Raw genomic sequence first — 15,943 nt, 5'->3', positions numbered from 1 at the left:
GATAGTGTTAGAACATTGTGTTCCTCTAACAATATCATTAACAGTCTTGTAGATCAGGGCACTTAATTAAACATGGTGGTGGCGAGCAGAGACCTAGCACAGTTTGTAAAGTGCTAACCAAGGATAATTCAGATTTCAATCCCAGGCACTTATATGGTCCCCATAGCAACCTCCCCCAGCCACCACCACCAGAAGTAATCCCTGAGACCATGCACTCAACACAGCTGTGTGTGGATCAAAAAACAAAACCAAATGGGAGGAATCTGAAAAAATCACTAAAGTCTTCAAAGAAAATCCCCTAGAAAGCTAAGTTTATTATTTTTTTAATGGATCCATATTAAAAAATAGCAAAGAGTATCATCAGCACAAGGGTTATTGAGTTGCTAGAAAGGACCTCACCTGCTGTGATAGTGGCTAACAAGATAAACAAAGACATGCAGATGAGAGCAACCACTAACCAAAAGTTGATAGAAACTGGAGAAAGGGAATACCTCAAAGAGTTGCAAAGAGCAAAATTAATTGAATGTGATGAGAAGGATCAATTGAGCACATTGTAATGGTATCACTGTCATCCCATTGCTCATCGATTTGCTCAAGCGGGCACCAGTAATGTCTTCATCGTGAGATTTGTTACTGTTTTTTGGCATATTGAATACACCACAGGTATGCCAGGCTCTGCCGTGTGGGCGAGATACTCTTGGTAGCTTGTCAGGCTCTCTGAGAGAGACAGAGGAATCGAACCTGGGTCGGCTGTGTGCAAGGCAAACGCCTACCCACTGTGCTATCACTCCAATCCATTGTAACGGTAATTAAAAGAAAAGGGTCATGATGACTTGGTAGCTGAAACCACACTAAAAGCCAGGGCCTTGTTTCCTGACTGTGTAAAAATGGACCTTCTACATAGGAAAAAGAAATCCATTTGCTCAACCTACCAGCCTTTTAGATTGAATTAAATGGCATTGGTAGTTTTTTTTATTGTCAAAAGTAAATTTGCCATCAACTATGAAAAGATTTCCAAAATAAAACCTTTCTTATATGATAGCACACAGTTCTTGCAATTAGTGATTTATTGATTTTCCCTAAGTATGTTGCTTTTCATAAATATGCCATGAAAGGAAAACTGGAAAAAGAAAATATCAGTTCACTAGAGAGCAAAGTGCTTCCATGAAGTCCAGGTACCCTTTTCTCACGATCCTCACCTACACGGCAGGAACCAAAATCCTTTTAAGGAAGCACCACCTTAGTCAGGGTTTATTCCAATACTGCACTATTTGGGGTTCAAAGATTATTTGGTCTGTCACCTGTACTTTCGATATAGTTTTATCCTCTGATCTCTATCCACTGAATGTCAGTAGCACTCCTAAATCCCAGTTATGGCAACCAAAGATGTTTCCAGGTTATGTCAAAATCCTTGCCTGTTTTCCCTCTTGCTTCTGTAGTCTCTCTCCATCAGCACCACTAGGAACCATGATCTCTAAGCATAGAGCCAGGAGTAATGCCCTGAACATTGCTGAAAGTAGCTTAACCCCTGCCCCCCTCATTCCCATAAGAAATTAGATATATATTCATTAAGTTAAATAACAGCTATTATTATTAAGGTCTGTGATCATTTTTGACACAACTGTACTTATCCCAACCAGTAATTTGGTTGGATAGCTCTGGAGCCACTTTTGGTTAATCTTTTGATAAAAAGGAAAAATATGGACAACCGCGACAGTGTTCTACGTTCCACACATTTACAATGACACATTTATTAAATCCTCACAGCAATTGTAAGATTTAACCTTCATTTAGCATGTAATTAAATCAAAACCTTGAAAGGCTGGCACCCGGGTCTCAAAGATGGAAGAGATTAAATGGAAGCCAGAATGCAACCACAATTTTGGAAAGCCGTTCAAGGCTCTCTAGGACTCTGTCTGGGTGTGTGCCCTCGGTTAATGGGCATCATGACCTGAACAATTGAGTAAATGAGATCAATACCGAATCATCTGTTCCTATTCCTGCCCTGACTTATACAATGTCACTGTAACGACACTTACAGAAATCCAGTCTCAGATTGCTAACTCACAAGCAATGTTTTCTCTAAATTTGTTAATCTGAGAGAAAACTGAGTCCATACTTTTCTTTTTTTCTTTCCTTTTTGCCAAACCAGAGTAAATTTCGTATCTAAAGTACTTTTCTTCTGTTCAGGGATTCACACAATATAAAAGCAAGACCCTGGATAATTTTCCTTGTTTGCAAGTTGTTTTCTCTCAGAGAGGTTTCTTTTTCCACCCCAATTTATATACTTTCAGTGAAACAAATAATCCTTTCTCTTGAGACTAATGTCATCAGCTTTTTCTCTCAAAACAAGACTACATTAAAAAGGTAAATATGGGATTTGGCACAGTCCATGGGCAATAAAAATTTGTCCATCTTAAAAGTATTTTCAAGTATGAATTATAAATTATAAGGTAAACTTCAAATTCCTTTAACAGAATAGGTTTTAATTTTATTTTATAATACTTATATATAGAGAGAAATAACAGATATAATAATCAAATATAAGGGAAATAATTGAATTCCCTTGGGCTTAAAAATTAAGAGTCTTGTTGCATTTTAAATAATCAGAAACACATTCCAAAATAAGTTCAACTAGGAACAATTATTATTTTTATGTAATGCCTCTCTTGTCTGAAAATAAAACTCCAAAATACAATAATGCCACCTAGTGCTCTGTATAGCACATAAGAAATGGTTAGAAATTCTACACTGTTTTATTTTAACCGTTCAGAGTTTAATTTTGCAAGTGTACAAAATTCAGTAAAAGGGTATTAATCAAATAACAATGTACCTTGTCTCAAATGTTTTCAATAGTGTTTAATAAATCAATACAAAAATTCCACACTATAAATAACATTTTTGAAGATTTTTAAACGCACTTGTTGTGCCAGAGATATTACAGGTGTTGAGGTGCTTGCCTTGCATGCAGTCAGCACTGGCTTGATCCCCAGTCACAGAGCTTGAAGCTGGGAGTACACGCCAACACCTATGAGGTGGCCCAAACACCCCCCGCTCTTCAATAAATTAAATTTTAATGCGTTTGTCACTTGATTCGAAATTTTTTCAATATATGGTGACTCTTACATGAATTAGGGTGTGAAATTGTTAGATATTGGAGACAGAAGAGTTCCCTTGGAACATCTCATTCGGTTTGTACTTTTTATAGATGATAGCACTCAGTTCCAGAGAAAGATTTGGCAGGAGCCAAACCTAGCCAATGATACAGTGGACATTAATCCAACCTCAGGAGTGTCCACCTCATTAACTGGAATGTACTCTCTATATTTTGTTTCTAGCATGGCCTGCCAATATTAATCATTGAGTCAAGTTTAAATTCCCTAACCTGGCTTCTAATGGCCACATTATATCTTTATGCCAGGTGTTCATAGATTCAGAGGTATGCAGGATTCAAGTAGGGGGAATAAATAACAAGCTCTGAGCTAAAGCACAGCAAGGAGGGATATGTGAAGAGTCATGTTTCACACGGCTACTAAAAACAATTGCTATATTGTTCGTCATAGTTTTGTCAGTTGCCAATGCCCTTTTCCTCTCCAGCAGAGTCTACTCTGAGCTAGATGTTTCTCAATGAGCAGTTAGGAACATTTTCCGTATCAATGTGGGACGAGGTTTTTCTAATGGCATGTCTTAAGAAAATGAAATCTTGCCTTTTTCTGCAACATTAATTGAACATAAGATATTCTGCTACTGAAAATATGCCAGAATGAACAAGACAAATACCAGCTGATCTTATTTGTTATATATATTTTATTTATTTATGTACACATATATTCCTCTAGTCAGAGCTTACCAGATTTATCAAGCTTTCAAGAGAGCCATATATTATCCCTGAAAGAGGGACATTCAGCAAAGAGAAGAAAAAAATGTATTTTCAGAAGCATAATGCAGGCAAAAGGAGTTATAATGCCAATTTTATTGCCATGTCCCATATGAGTATTTTCCCAGGATCAAATCTTAACTGTAAATGGATGATACTTAACCCAATAAATCATAGTTCAGCATCTAACCAGCCCCAGGTCCCACTCATCCTCATATATCTCCTTCTTTAGCTCTTCATTCTCATCATTCCCTGAGTAATTCACTTGGAATTTAGTTTTCTTGTGTTACTGTGCTTCCATGTATGGGTGGTTGAAATTATTTATGTATTATTTATGCTATATATGTAGCATATCTATTTTTTTCCTGCACAGCAGAGCCTGGCAAGCTACCTGTGACATATTTAATATGCCAAAAACAGTAACAACAACATGATCTTCATGTTCCTGAAGCGAGCAGATGCCATTGGGCTACACTAGCATGCGACAGGGACAAATGAAGACGCTACCGGCGACCACTCGAGGAAATCAATGGACAATAGGATGACAGTGATACAGGGATGTATGATTTATACACAGACAATGTCTCCTGTCAACACACTAAGGAATTGATAGTTTTCTTTTTTTTTCTCCTTCAAATAAATGTCATTTGCTAATGCTTAAACATGAAGACAAGCAGTGACATCTCTTTGCAGATATTGTTAATGATTGTTTTACCATTGTTAAAGCTTGGTCAGTATTATGTTCACTATATTATGCTAATGTCAAATTACTAGCATTAATAATTCTATAGATACATATAAAGGTAAGATTAGGGTAAGTTGGTGAGGGTTGAGTGAAAACCCTCACTATATTTTTTACTATTTTTTAGACCTCACTATAAGGTTAAAATTAATTCACATGGCTCTTATAAATAGTAATCAGGGGCTAAGAGATGATAAGGTGCTAATCTTGCATGTAGCCAACTCTGATTAGATCCCTGGCTTTACATTTAATATTTCAAGCAACACCAGGTGTGAGCACTGAACATGGAGCCAGGAGTAAGACATAAAGACCTCTGGGGGTGGCCCACACACACCCAGGAAAGTTGTCATCAAAACAAATAAAATGTAACTATGTTTGGTGATGGATGTTAACTAAATTTATAATGATCATTTCACTAAATATATAAATATAGTCTGGTTCTCTTTTATTGTTTTCTTTCAAGGATGGGGGTATACAGTGACACTTTAATACTTATTAGACTTCTGCTCTATTATACAGATAAGAAAACTGGAAACTGAGGTAAACTAGTGGGTTTTTAAGAGTCTTGTTCAAAGTAAAATCTATTTTCATACAAAGCATTGAATTTTTCTAACACCAATTCATATTGTCTTCTTTACAAAATGATGACTCTCCATTTGTACAGAGCCTATAAAACCTGTGAAATTCAATAGGATCTAGGAAACTCATATAAGTACCTCCAGAGGGAAGGAACTGGAAGGGAAGTACAGTATTGGCAAATAGCACTGCACTGTACCACAGTTGTCCCCGTTGTTCATGGATTTGCTCGAGTGGGCACCAGTAACATCTCCATTGTGAGACTTATTGTTACTGTTTTTGGCATAGCAAATACGCCACGGGGAGCTTTCCAGTCTCTGCTGTGCAGGCGGGATACTCTCGGTAGCCTGCCGGCCTCTCCAAGAGGAATCAAACCCAGGTCGGCAAGGCAAACGCCCTAAATGAAAAAGCATTAGTGACACCATCTTACTTCTCACATATAACTCCTTATGACTTCTCTTTTGCCTATGTCTCCATCTCTTCAGTCATAAAAGATATTCACATGTTCTGTGTGTTTAAAACAGACCCAATTAGGTATAAATTTTTTTTCTTATAGGCAGAGAAGGCAACCAGCCCACTCTTAGGACTTAAGAAGCCTAAGATCACCTCTCATACTTGAGAAGAATCTACAACAAGCCTCCTGGACTTGATGACTATCTTGCAGACCCTGAAAATAAATGATTGTTTAACCATGTTACACGAAATAGAGTGACATTCTCCAAGGATTCATTAATGGCTGATACCAGCTCAAGTGACCTCTGGACAAAACTCTTTTCTGGTCTTCCTACAACTATAAATTTCTTCTCTTCCACCATCAAATCTATATAAACCCTAGTTCTAAGCTGAGTTTGTCACTGTCACTGTCATCCCATTGCTCATCGATTTGCTCAAGCGGGCACCAGCAATGTCTCCATTAAGAGACTTATTGTTACTGTTTTTGGCATATCAAATACACCACGAGTAGCTTGCCAGGCTCTGCTGTGAGAGTGAAATACTCTCGGTAGCTTGCCCGGATCTCTGAGAGGGGCATAGGAATCAAACCCAGGTTGGTTGTGTGCAAGGTGAACACCCTATCCTCTGTGCTATCGCTCCAGACCTTTAATTTGTATTTTTTTAAGACAAGAAGTCAACTGTCATCTCAGATTAGTAGCACTTAAATTCTTTTACTCACCTCATTTTATAATATTTATTACCTTTGGTCTGACATCTTGAAATTAATATGATGATATGGTAGTAGTTTGTCCATGATGGAGAATAATTATAGATAGATCAACCTCATTTTCTAAACTTTATGAAAAACTCATATGTGCAATGCAACTTAAATACATATTCAACCTGCCTTTATTAATTTGAATTGCATTATGGCAAAAGTTAAAGGATCTTTTAACTAATATGAACCAATTTGGAAACTATCTACATTTCTATTTATTTATTGCTGGAGCCATTACTAAGTCATCACATATATTATGTCATCTGTAAATAGTGAGAGTTTAGCTTCTTTTCAATTTGGATACCTTTGACTTCTCTTTACTCAACTTCCTTGGCAAGGACTTCCAAAACAACATTAAATAGTGGGAAAAGAGGATTTCCTAGCTTATTTCTTTGTCTGAGGGGAAGATTTCAGTTTTTCTTCATTCTGTATGACACTGCTATATGGGTTTGTATATAATACCTTTGCTAAAAGAAAATTCTTTGAGACTACACTAAAGCCATTTATTCAGTACAATACTCCCCCACCATTCCTTGGGTTTCCAGCAGGTGAGTTCATTGTTGACATAGACAGTAAAAAGAGTTAGTGAGCACAGTATACAATTGGTACTTGAAGATGAGATGCTAATTCATTTACATAGCTCTAGGAAAGCACCCTTAAAATATATGTCCTGAATGTTTCCTATTCTTTTTTTGCCCATGTACTTCATGGACTCGATGTAAAAGACCCGAAAAAGTTTTATTCTATATTGTCCTGATGCAATTTTCAGCAAATATTTGTTATTTGTTCTTTTCTGTATGTACATAAATTTATGTGACATAATACATAGTAATAAGCCTTAACCTTATATGTACCCAAACCTGACTTGGTATCTAGTACAACATGGTTCCCTCATCATTGCTAGAGGTTCAATGCATCCTCACACATGTCCCTAGACCACACCCACCTCCCTAGCCCTCCCCCACTCCCTCTCTGCCCTGCCCTCCCACCTCCACCAGGCACCAAACTGTTTAAGCAGCAGGTGCCCACATTAAAGCATCAAGATCGACCCTGCCAAGATATGCATACATGTACAACACAAAACACACACACACATGCATGAGCACGTGGAAGTAATATCTTGAAATAATAACTGGGAAAGCTTTAAACAGCCCTCTAGGTAACATGACCAAAACTTTGGACCTTTAGTCAGAATGACTAATCTTCAATTTCTAAGATGAAAGTTTAGAAGGAACAGTGAAGATAACGTTTTCTCCAAAGCTTCTCTCCAGAAGAATAAAATGTATAGAAAAGACAATTGTTCTTGAAATAACCTTAAATGTCATAAAAGATTTAGGCTGGGCTCAACCATGTTGTATCTTCTAGGGAGTAAATGTAAAGGATTCATGAAATATCAAACATCTAATTGTGATCACAGAAAACAAAATAAGAATATGAAGATAGGAATAAATGAGAGTGACCAAATGACTCCACCACATTCTTTGCATAGGAGAGCCCCAGGTTATATCTCCAGCACAATGTAGGCCCTAAGCACTGCTGAATGTGACCCGAAATAAACAGCAACAACATAAAAAAATGAAATTAAAAGAAGCAGCTGGAAGCTGAAATAATTTAATAAAGAATGAGTTGCTGTTCACCAAGTCTTGGAAGCTGGCCCCACATGCTGGAGGAAGGGGCAGCTCACATAGAGAAGGGAACACCAGGTAAAGTGTGGTTTGAGGACCTGCACGGGATGGGAGATGCGCACTGAAAATAGAATATAGACCAAGCACGATGGCCACGTAGTGCCTCTGTTGCAAACCACAACACCCAAAAGGAGAGAGAGAGAACAAAGGGGAATGCCCTGCCACAGAGGTGGGGTGGGGTGGGAGGGATGGGGTGTGAGGGCGGGAGGGATACTGGGAACATTGGTGGAGGGGACTGGGCACTGGTGGAGGGATATAAACAAAATGCAAACATAATGTCATTCCATTATTGGATGGTGCTATTTTGTATGATAGAAGTAAATTTCATAGAATTATATTCTACAAATATCTAGGTTTTCTGTGAAAGAAATTTGTGCAATATTTCAATATTTAAGATCATGTTTACTGTGGAAGTTCAGTATAGTACTCCAAATACCAAGTCAGCTCTCAAACATTATCCCTCATAGGTTAATCGACTCATTGACATGGTACAGCAGGAAACTTTATCATTCATATCAGGGATAATGAGAAAGTCACCCGGTTTCTGGGCCAGAAACATTTACCCCCTCTAGGTTAAAGTATCCATTTGCGTTTTTTGTCTAATATCTAAGAATTTTAGTTTGTCTTTGTTCTTCTATACTCTGTAGTAATATTTTTCCAACTCTCTTCCCTGCTGACTGAAGCCACATCATGCCTCACAGACTAGAGAAAATAGCCTTTATCAGGAAACATCTCCCAGTGAAATCCCTGATATGCTTAAAAACACTTTGGGGATGTAGTCTCTTTTCTAATTGGTTTTGCTTTTGTAGAAGGAAGATTTTGTACACACAGCAGAATCAAGTTAGTATTCTCTGCATATTGTATGTGCATGAACCAATTTATATTGGTCATATAATAACCTTTATGATTTCCATTGTGGTTAGTAATTGAACAGTTTAAAATTTTAATTTATATAATGAATGTTTTTTTATTATGCATACTCTTAATTGTACTGGAGCGATATCACAGCAGGTAGGGCATTTGCCTTGCATGTGGCCGACCTAGGTTCAATTCCTCTATCCCTCTCGAAGAGCCTAGCAAGCTACTGAGAGTATCGTGCCCTCATGGCAGACCCTGACAAGCTGCCTGTGGCATATTCGATATGCCAAAAACAGTAACAAGTCTCACAATAGAGACATTACTGGTGCCCGCTTGAGCAAACTGATGAACAGTGGGACGACAGTGCTACAGTGATACATACTTTTAATTATATAATAAATACTTCACATTTCTTCCCTGGAACTATTGGCCTCAGACCATCATAACTGCTGTTTAATTATGTGGATGTCGAAGACTAATCGGGGTCGAGTTTTCAGATTTTAAAATAGTTGTAATAAAAATTCCCATAACATAATTAGTATGTTGATTAAATTACTGATAATAAAGATTTTGTCCAAGTTGTAAAACAATAGCTTAAAACATTGCTTAAAAATATGGGGGGTATGGTGCCGCCAACAGGTCACCTGTACCTGTGGAGTGAGTACATCAGCAGCTTGATGGTGCCTTTAGGCTTCCTGACACCCAAAAACTACCACTGTGCCTTTGACCAGATCCCAACAACTTGGGACCAACTTTACCAAGGAATTAAGTGGCCAAAAGTTAGGTATATGGGAGCCATGCCCACAAAACACCTCTGGCTCAGCTATACAAGCTCATTTATTGGCTCAGAGACCCATAGATAAATCAGAGATCAAAAGCCACAGTTAATCTTGGACCCGAGCATGGCTGAACAGACTGGGGTAAATCGGAGGGAGGAGGGTTGGCCTGTGCCTGCCCACAGGCTATTCCCCGGGTCTGACTCCACCATTTCAGGATGAACCTCACCAAGATATTGAACTGTAGCACTGTTGTCTCATTGTTCATCAATTTGCTCGAGCGGGCACCAGTAACATCTCCATTGTGAAACTTGTTGTTGCTGTTTTGGCATTTTGAATATGCCGCAGGTAGCTTGACAGGTAGCTGTGTGGGCGGGATACTCTTGGTAGCTTGCTGGGCTCTCTGAGACAGAAAGAGGAATCGAACCCGGGTTGGCCACATGCAAAGCAAACGCCCTACCCACTGTGCTATCACTCTAGTCCACTGAGATATAATCTGTTGAAAATTCTGCTATGTGGGTTTTGTGACTGAAATCTCCAGGTTTTCTCAGAATTGGGGTGGGCTACCTCCCCACACTTCCCCATATACCTGGAAGCACTGGCAGTCACCCCCCACTAACTAATTTCAGTGCTACCCTGTGAACTCTACTACTGGCCTTACTTCAGAGACCCATAAATAAATATCAAAAGAGATCAAAAGCCATAGTTAAGCTTGACCTATGCATGGCTAAACAGACTGGGGTACATTAGTGGGGGGTGGGTTAGCCTGTGCCCACACAAGCAGAGCCCCGGCAGCTGCTTACTTCCACAGTCCAAAATCGCAGCCATACCCCCGGTCTAACTCCACCATCTCAGGACAGACCTCGCCAAGATATAATCTGTTGAAAATTCTGGTATATGGGTTTTGTGACTGAAATCTCCAGACTTTCTCGGGATCGATATGGGCTACCTCCCACCTCCCTGTTCTTCCAGAAGCCTCGGCAGTCACATCCACACCCCAAAGCTGCCACCCAATTGAAAAGCTACTCCAGCTTTACTGTCCCGATAAAAATACCGAATAACCTGAAAAAACAGTATGACCTCTTGGCACCTGTATTCCAAAACATAATGCATAGAAGGAAAAGGAGAGAGACAGCAAGAAGGAAAGTGTCTCCCATAAAGGGAGGGTGGGATAATGGGTGGGGCTAGTGGGATGTTGGTGGGGAAACTGGGGACATTAGTGGTGGGAAATGTACACTGGTGGAGGGATGCTGGATCGTTGTATAGCTGAAACCCAATTATGAACAGCTTTGTAATTGGATATCCAACTTAAAAACTTTTTTGTTAAAGGTAACTTGGAGTTCATGTCCAGTTCAATCAGCTTAATCAATGGCTGAATAAATAGCAGTACTCCTACATTTAAAAAAATGGCAATAAAGCATGACTTCAAATAGTTTCTGCATATTTATCATTGACTATAATGTGAGATAAAGAGAATGTAAGAAACACAGAACTTACAACTTTGCCCCCTTAGGTAACTGAGCTTCATCAATAGCGATGACAATGTTAGCCAGAACAGAAAAAGGCTAGATGAAAGTCACCAAGAAGGCTTATGACTTCCACTACAGATACCAACAGAGGAACTTGAGAATTTGAAAATGAGTTAATAATAGTATGAATCCACAATCATTACAAGGACAATCAAAATACCTTTTTTAAAATTCAATTAATCTCTGAGTAAATTTTAAGCAAATTAATAAACATCTATATTGAGATACTCACCCAAAAATAGTAGAGATCCCAATTCCACTGCAATTTATATTCAACTTTTAGAAATAAAAACTGCTTTCAGAATCTCATGAAAGTATAGACACACTCTTTAGAACTACAAGTTGCCATATATTGTCACTGTCACTGTCATCCCATTGCTCATCTATTTGCTTGAGTGGGCACGAGTAACGTCTCCATTGTGAAACTTGTTGTTACTGTTTTTGACATATTGAATACGCCATGGGTAGCTTGCCAGGTTCTGCCATGCAGACGAGATATTCTCGGTAGCTTGCCAGGGTCTCTGAGAAGGGCGGAGGAATCAAACCTGGATCGGCATCGTGCAAGGCAAACGCCCTGCCGGCTGTGCTATCACTCCAGCCCTATTACACATATATTATAACATATAGTATGTTATGTCAACCTGAGTTTCTCTATTGTGTATATAATAGCGCAAAACTATTTACCCCTGTGGTTTTTGCATTAACATGCAGAGAAGCAAAGAGAGTTTAAACCTCACTTCTTCACACTACAAAGATTTGGAAGTGAAATGAAGAATTGACTGGACAGGATGGTGAGGCTGCCAAACTGGCTGCGTATTCCTTGATTTGGCAGCAGAGGGCGGTGGAGCAAAAGAAAAACAGACCCACGGCACTAACAAGGAGACCAAAACCGCTTCTGCCCCTTAACAATCCAATTTTTTCTGCCTTGGCATGTGGCCATGGCAGTGAAGTAAGGTGGTATCTCATTCTCATTGTATTAATTTTTCTTAATACAATTAAGTGGAAAGCACTTAAGGACATTTCTCAAAAAAACTAAGAATTGAGTTTCCACATGACCCACATATTCAACATCTTGACATCTAACCTGCATGCTAACACACTGTTTCCTAAATACTTCTATGCCCCTATATATTTTTTAAATTGAGCTACAAAGTTTTCATGATTCAGTTTCAGTAATACAATGATCAAACTCCCATCCCCCCAGCAGTCTGCAGTTTCCAACCCCGATGTTCCCAGTATCCTTCCTGACACCCTTGGCCCATCCCACACCTTGCCTCTGTTGCAGGTACCTTATTTCTTTAGTGCATCATATTGTGCAATATGGTGAGGCCCTCATTTTTGATCCTTTGTCTACCGATAGCACATCACTCACCATCGTAAACAATACCTCCAACCATCCTTGACAGTGGTCCCTTCTCCATCCTGCATGACTTATCCTCCAGCTTCCAAACCATGGAGAACCCTTCTGGTCCTTGTTCTCTACTGCCCTTGGTTGATAGTCTCATAGAATGTAATTTTATATCCCACAAATGAGAGCAGTCATTCTGTCTGTTTCTCTCTTTCGGACTCATTTCACTTAGCATGATACTTAACATATCATCCACTTATAAACAAATTTCAATCTAACAAAATATAAAAAGATGAAAAACCCATCAAAATATAAATATTATAACAGAACCTAATGTAAATCAAAATATTAAAATAATATTGTGAATGTAACGAAGCAGTTTCCAATGTTCTGAATGAAGTGGAATATTTTTATATCATTATCCTATATTATTATTCTAATATTTTTATATTATTACCCTTCCACAGGACTGGAGAGGTTGCACAGCAGGTAGGGTGTTTGCCTTGCACGCAGCTGACCTGGGTTCGATTCCTCAGTCCCTCTTAGAGAGCCTGGCAAGCTACCGAGAGTATCCTGCCTGCATGGCAGAGCCAGGAGCTACCCGTAGCATATTCAATATGCTAAAAACAGTAACAACAAGTCTCACAATGGAGATCTTACTGGTGCCCGCTCGAGCAAATCCATGAACAATGGGATGACACTGCTACCAGTGCTATAGTGCTACCCTTCCACATACCCTCACACCTTCTACACCTTAAAAAATTCTCTACCTTCAGCCTTTCTCATACTAATAACCTACACTTCTCTATATACCCCACTGTAAATCTTCTCGCCCTGTATCATACACTCATTACCTCCCCACTCCCTTCCCATTCTCACCCAATAACCAAGGAAGAGTTCCCACCCCCTTAGAGTAATATAAAGTCATAATCAAAAAAGTTGACAATTATATTTGCCTGCCTTCTCTCTAGGAATGTTATATTCTATTACTCAACAATTTTCCATAATTCATGGAAATTCATATTCAAATTTAATAAAATTTAAATTTCCACTATTCAAATTTTATTTATGATACCTATTTAAATACTTTTTAAATGTGCCCAGTGTCTTTTTTCTTTTTCCTCATACTTACCTTTGTCTCACTGGAAGGTGTTCAGTTGTAAAACATTCCTGTATCATTCTTAATCCACAATATGATTCACTCCACCTTATGTACAGGAAGTTTTTCTGGGCACAGGCATAAAACTAACATGTTCAACAGAGGTGAGGGCAGCTTTAGAGAAAAACCACAAGCTCGTTAAAGAAGCTGGAAAATTAATGGAGTCTTCTTCCTTCTGCAGCATGATTCTTCAGGATGTGACGCAGTAACCAAAACTGCTGGTTGGGGAACAGGAATGGAGGTAGCCCCTGAGAAAGCATTAGAGTTGTGGTTCCATCCTGCCGGGCCCCCAGAGTATCAGAAAAAGACAGGAGTCCCGAAGTTTGTCCCTCCCCACTGGAACTTGTTTCATTACTTTGTTGCTTATCCTGGCACAAAAGAAAAAAAAAACAAAACATGTATCTCTGAAATAGCCAGCTGAATGGACTTCTGGAACTGAAAGTGTCCTATATGAGTCCGAACTGTGATGAATCAAGGCTATCGAAAAAGGCTATCAGCGATTTTTAAATTTTCTTTGACCATTGCAACAGTGACTATGCAATTACCCATTTATAGATTGACAACACTAGTGAAGTCCAAATTATAAGAAACGGTTAATAAATATAACCATAATTTTAAATGCCATCCAGAAAAAAAGTAAAAAACAATTAAAACCAAGAAGTTATATGTATGAAAATAACTGGTTAAAATACTATTTCCTTACCACAGGAAAAACTTCCCTAAAGCAAAAGAAAGAAGCACACTAAAAATAAAATAATGGAAGGACAATAAAATAATCAAAGGAATATCAAAATAAAATAATCATGTCAGAGGATCAAAAACTTTTCACACTCACAATTTAAGATTTATCTCCTCTTATAAGATGATAATATCTAGCTAACTTCAATCCAAAAATAAGATATTTAATGATACTTTGTATCTCCAAGACTGTAGTTAAATAAGTACTTGAGACTAGAGTACAGTAGATACTTCATAGGGATGACCCGTTTTTATCAATGGAATCTTCCAAGTCTATTAGAAGTACCCTCTGAGCAAGAGATAGGAGTACCTTCAGGTGTGGCCCAAAAACAAACAAAAAAAGCAAAGAAAATATATACTTTTATGTACCATGAATATAAATATACCTGAGACCATGAATATATTTCTTTGAAGTCAATTTTGCATATTAAATTAGTTCTTTTATTTTTTGTTTTGTGCTATCACACAATGTCTAGCTTCTTCTTGACTCTATGCCCAGGGATCAGTCCTAGCTGTGCCCAGGATGACCGTATCCATTGAGATCATCTGATGTTCAAACAAGGGTCACTGTCACTGTCATCCGTTGCTCATTGATTTGTTTGAGCGGCCACCAGTAATGTCTCTCATTGTGAGACTTATTGTTACTGTCTTTGGCATATCAAATATGCCACAGGTAGCTTGCCAGCTCGGCCGTGGGGGGAGATACTCTCTGTAGCTTGCTGGGCTCTCCAAGAGAAGCGGAGAAATCAAACCTGAGTCGGCGGCATGCAAGGCAAATGCCCTACCGCTATACTTAATATATGCCAACCAAGGAAAAACATTTGTTACACCGGAGAGGTTGGTATGTTGGTTTGGTTGAGATTTGCTCTGACCTCAATAGTGCTAGCACAGCTTAACCATGTTCATGAATTACCTGAGCCAAAGAAAGTATGAAAGCTTCACATAAGGAAAGAAAGAAAGAAAGAAAGAAAGAAAGAAAGAAAGAAAGAAAGAAAGAAAGAAAGAAAGAAAGAAAGAAAGAAAGAAAGAAAGAAAGAAAGAAAGAAAGAGAAAGAAAGAGAGAAAGAAAGAGAGAGAGAAAGAGAGAAAGCAAAGAGAGAGAGAGGAAGAAAGAAAGAAAGAAAGAAAGAAAGAAAGAAAGAAAGAAAGAAAGAAAGAAAGAAAGAAAGAAAGAAAGAAAGAAAGAAAGAAAGAAAGAAAGAAAGAAAGAAGAGAGGGGAAGGAAGGAAGGAAGGAAGGAAGGAAGGAAGGAAGGAAGGAAGGAAGGAAGGAAGGAAGGAAGGAAGGAAGGAAGGAAGGAAGGAAGGAAGGAAGGAAAGAAAGAAAGAAAGAAAGAAAGAAAGAAAGAAAGAAAGAAAGAAAGAAAGAAAGAAAGAAAGAAAGAAAGAAAGAAAGAAAGAAAGAAAGAAAGAAAGAAAGAAAGAAAGAAAGAAAGGAAGGAGGGA

This window comes from Sorex araneus, chromosome X (genome assembly GCF_027595985.1).
Source record: "Sorex araneus isolate mSorAra2 chromosome X, mSorAra2.pri, whole genome shotgun sequence".
NCBI classification, from domain to species: Eukaryota; Metazoa; Chordata; class Mammalia; order Eulipotyphla; family Soricidae; genus Sorex; species Sorex araneus.
The sequence above is the reverse complement of the archived record's forward strand: the minus strand, read 5'-3'. Positions refer to the sequence as shown.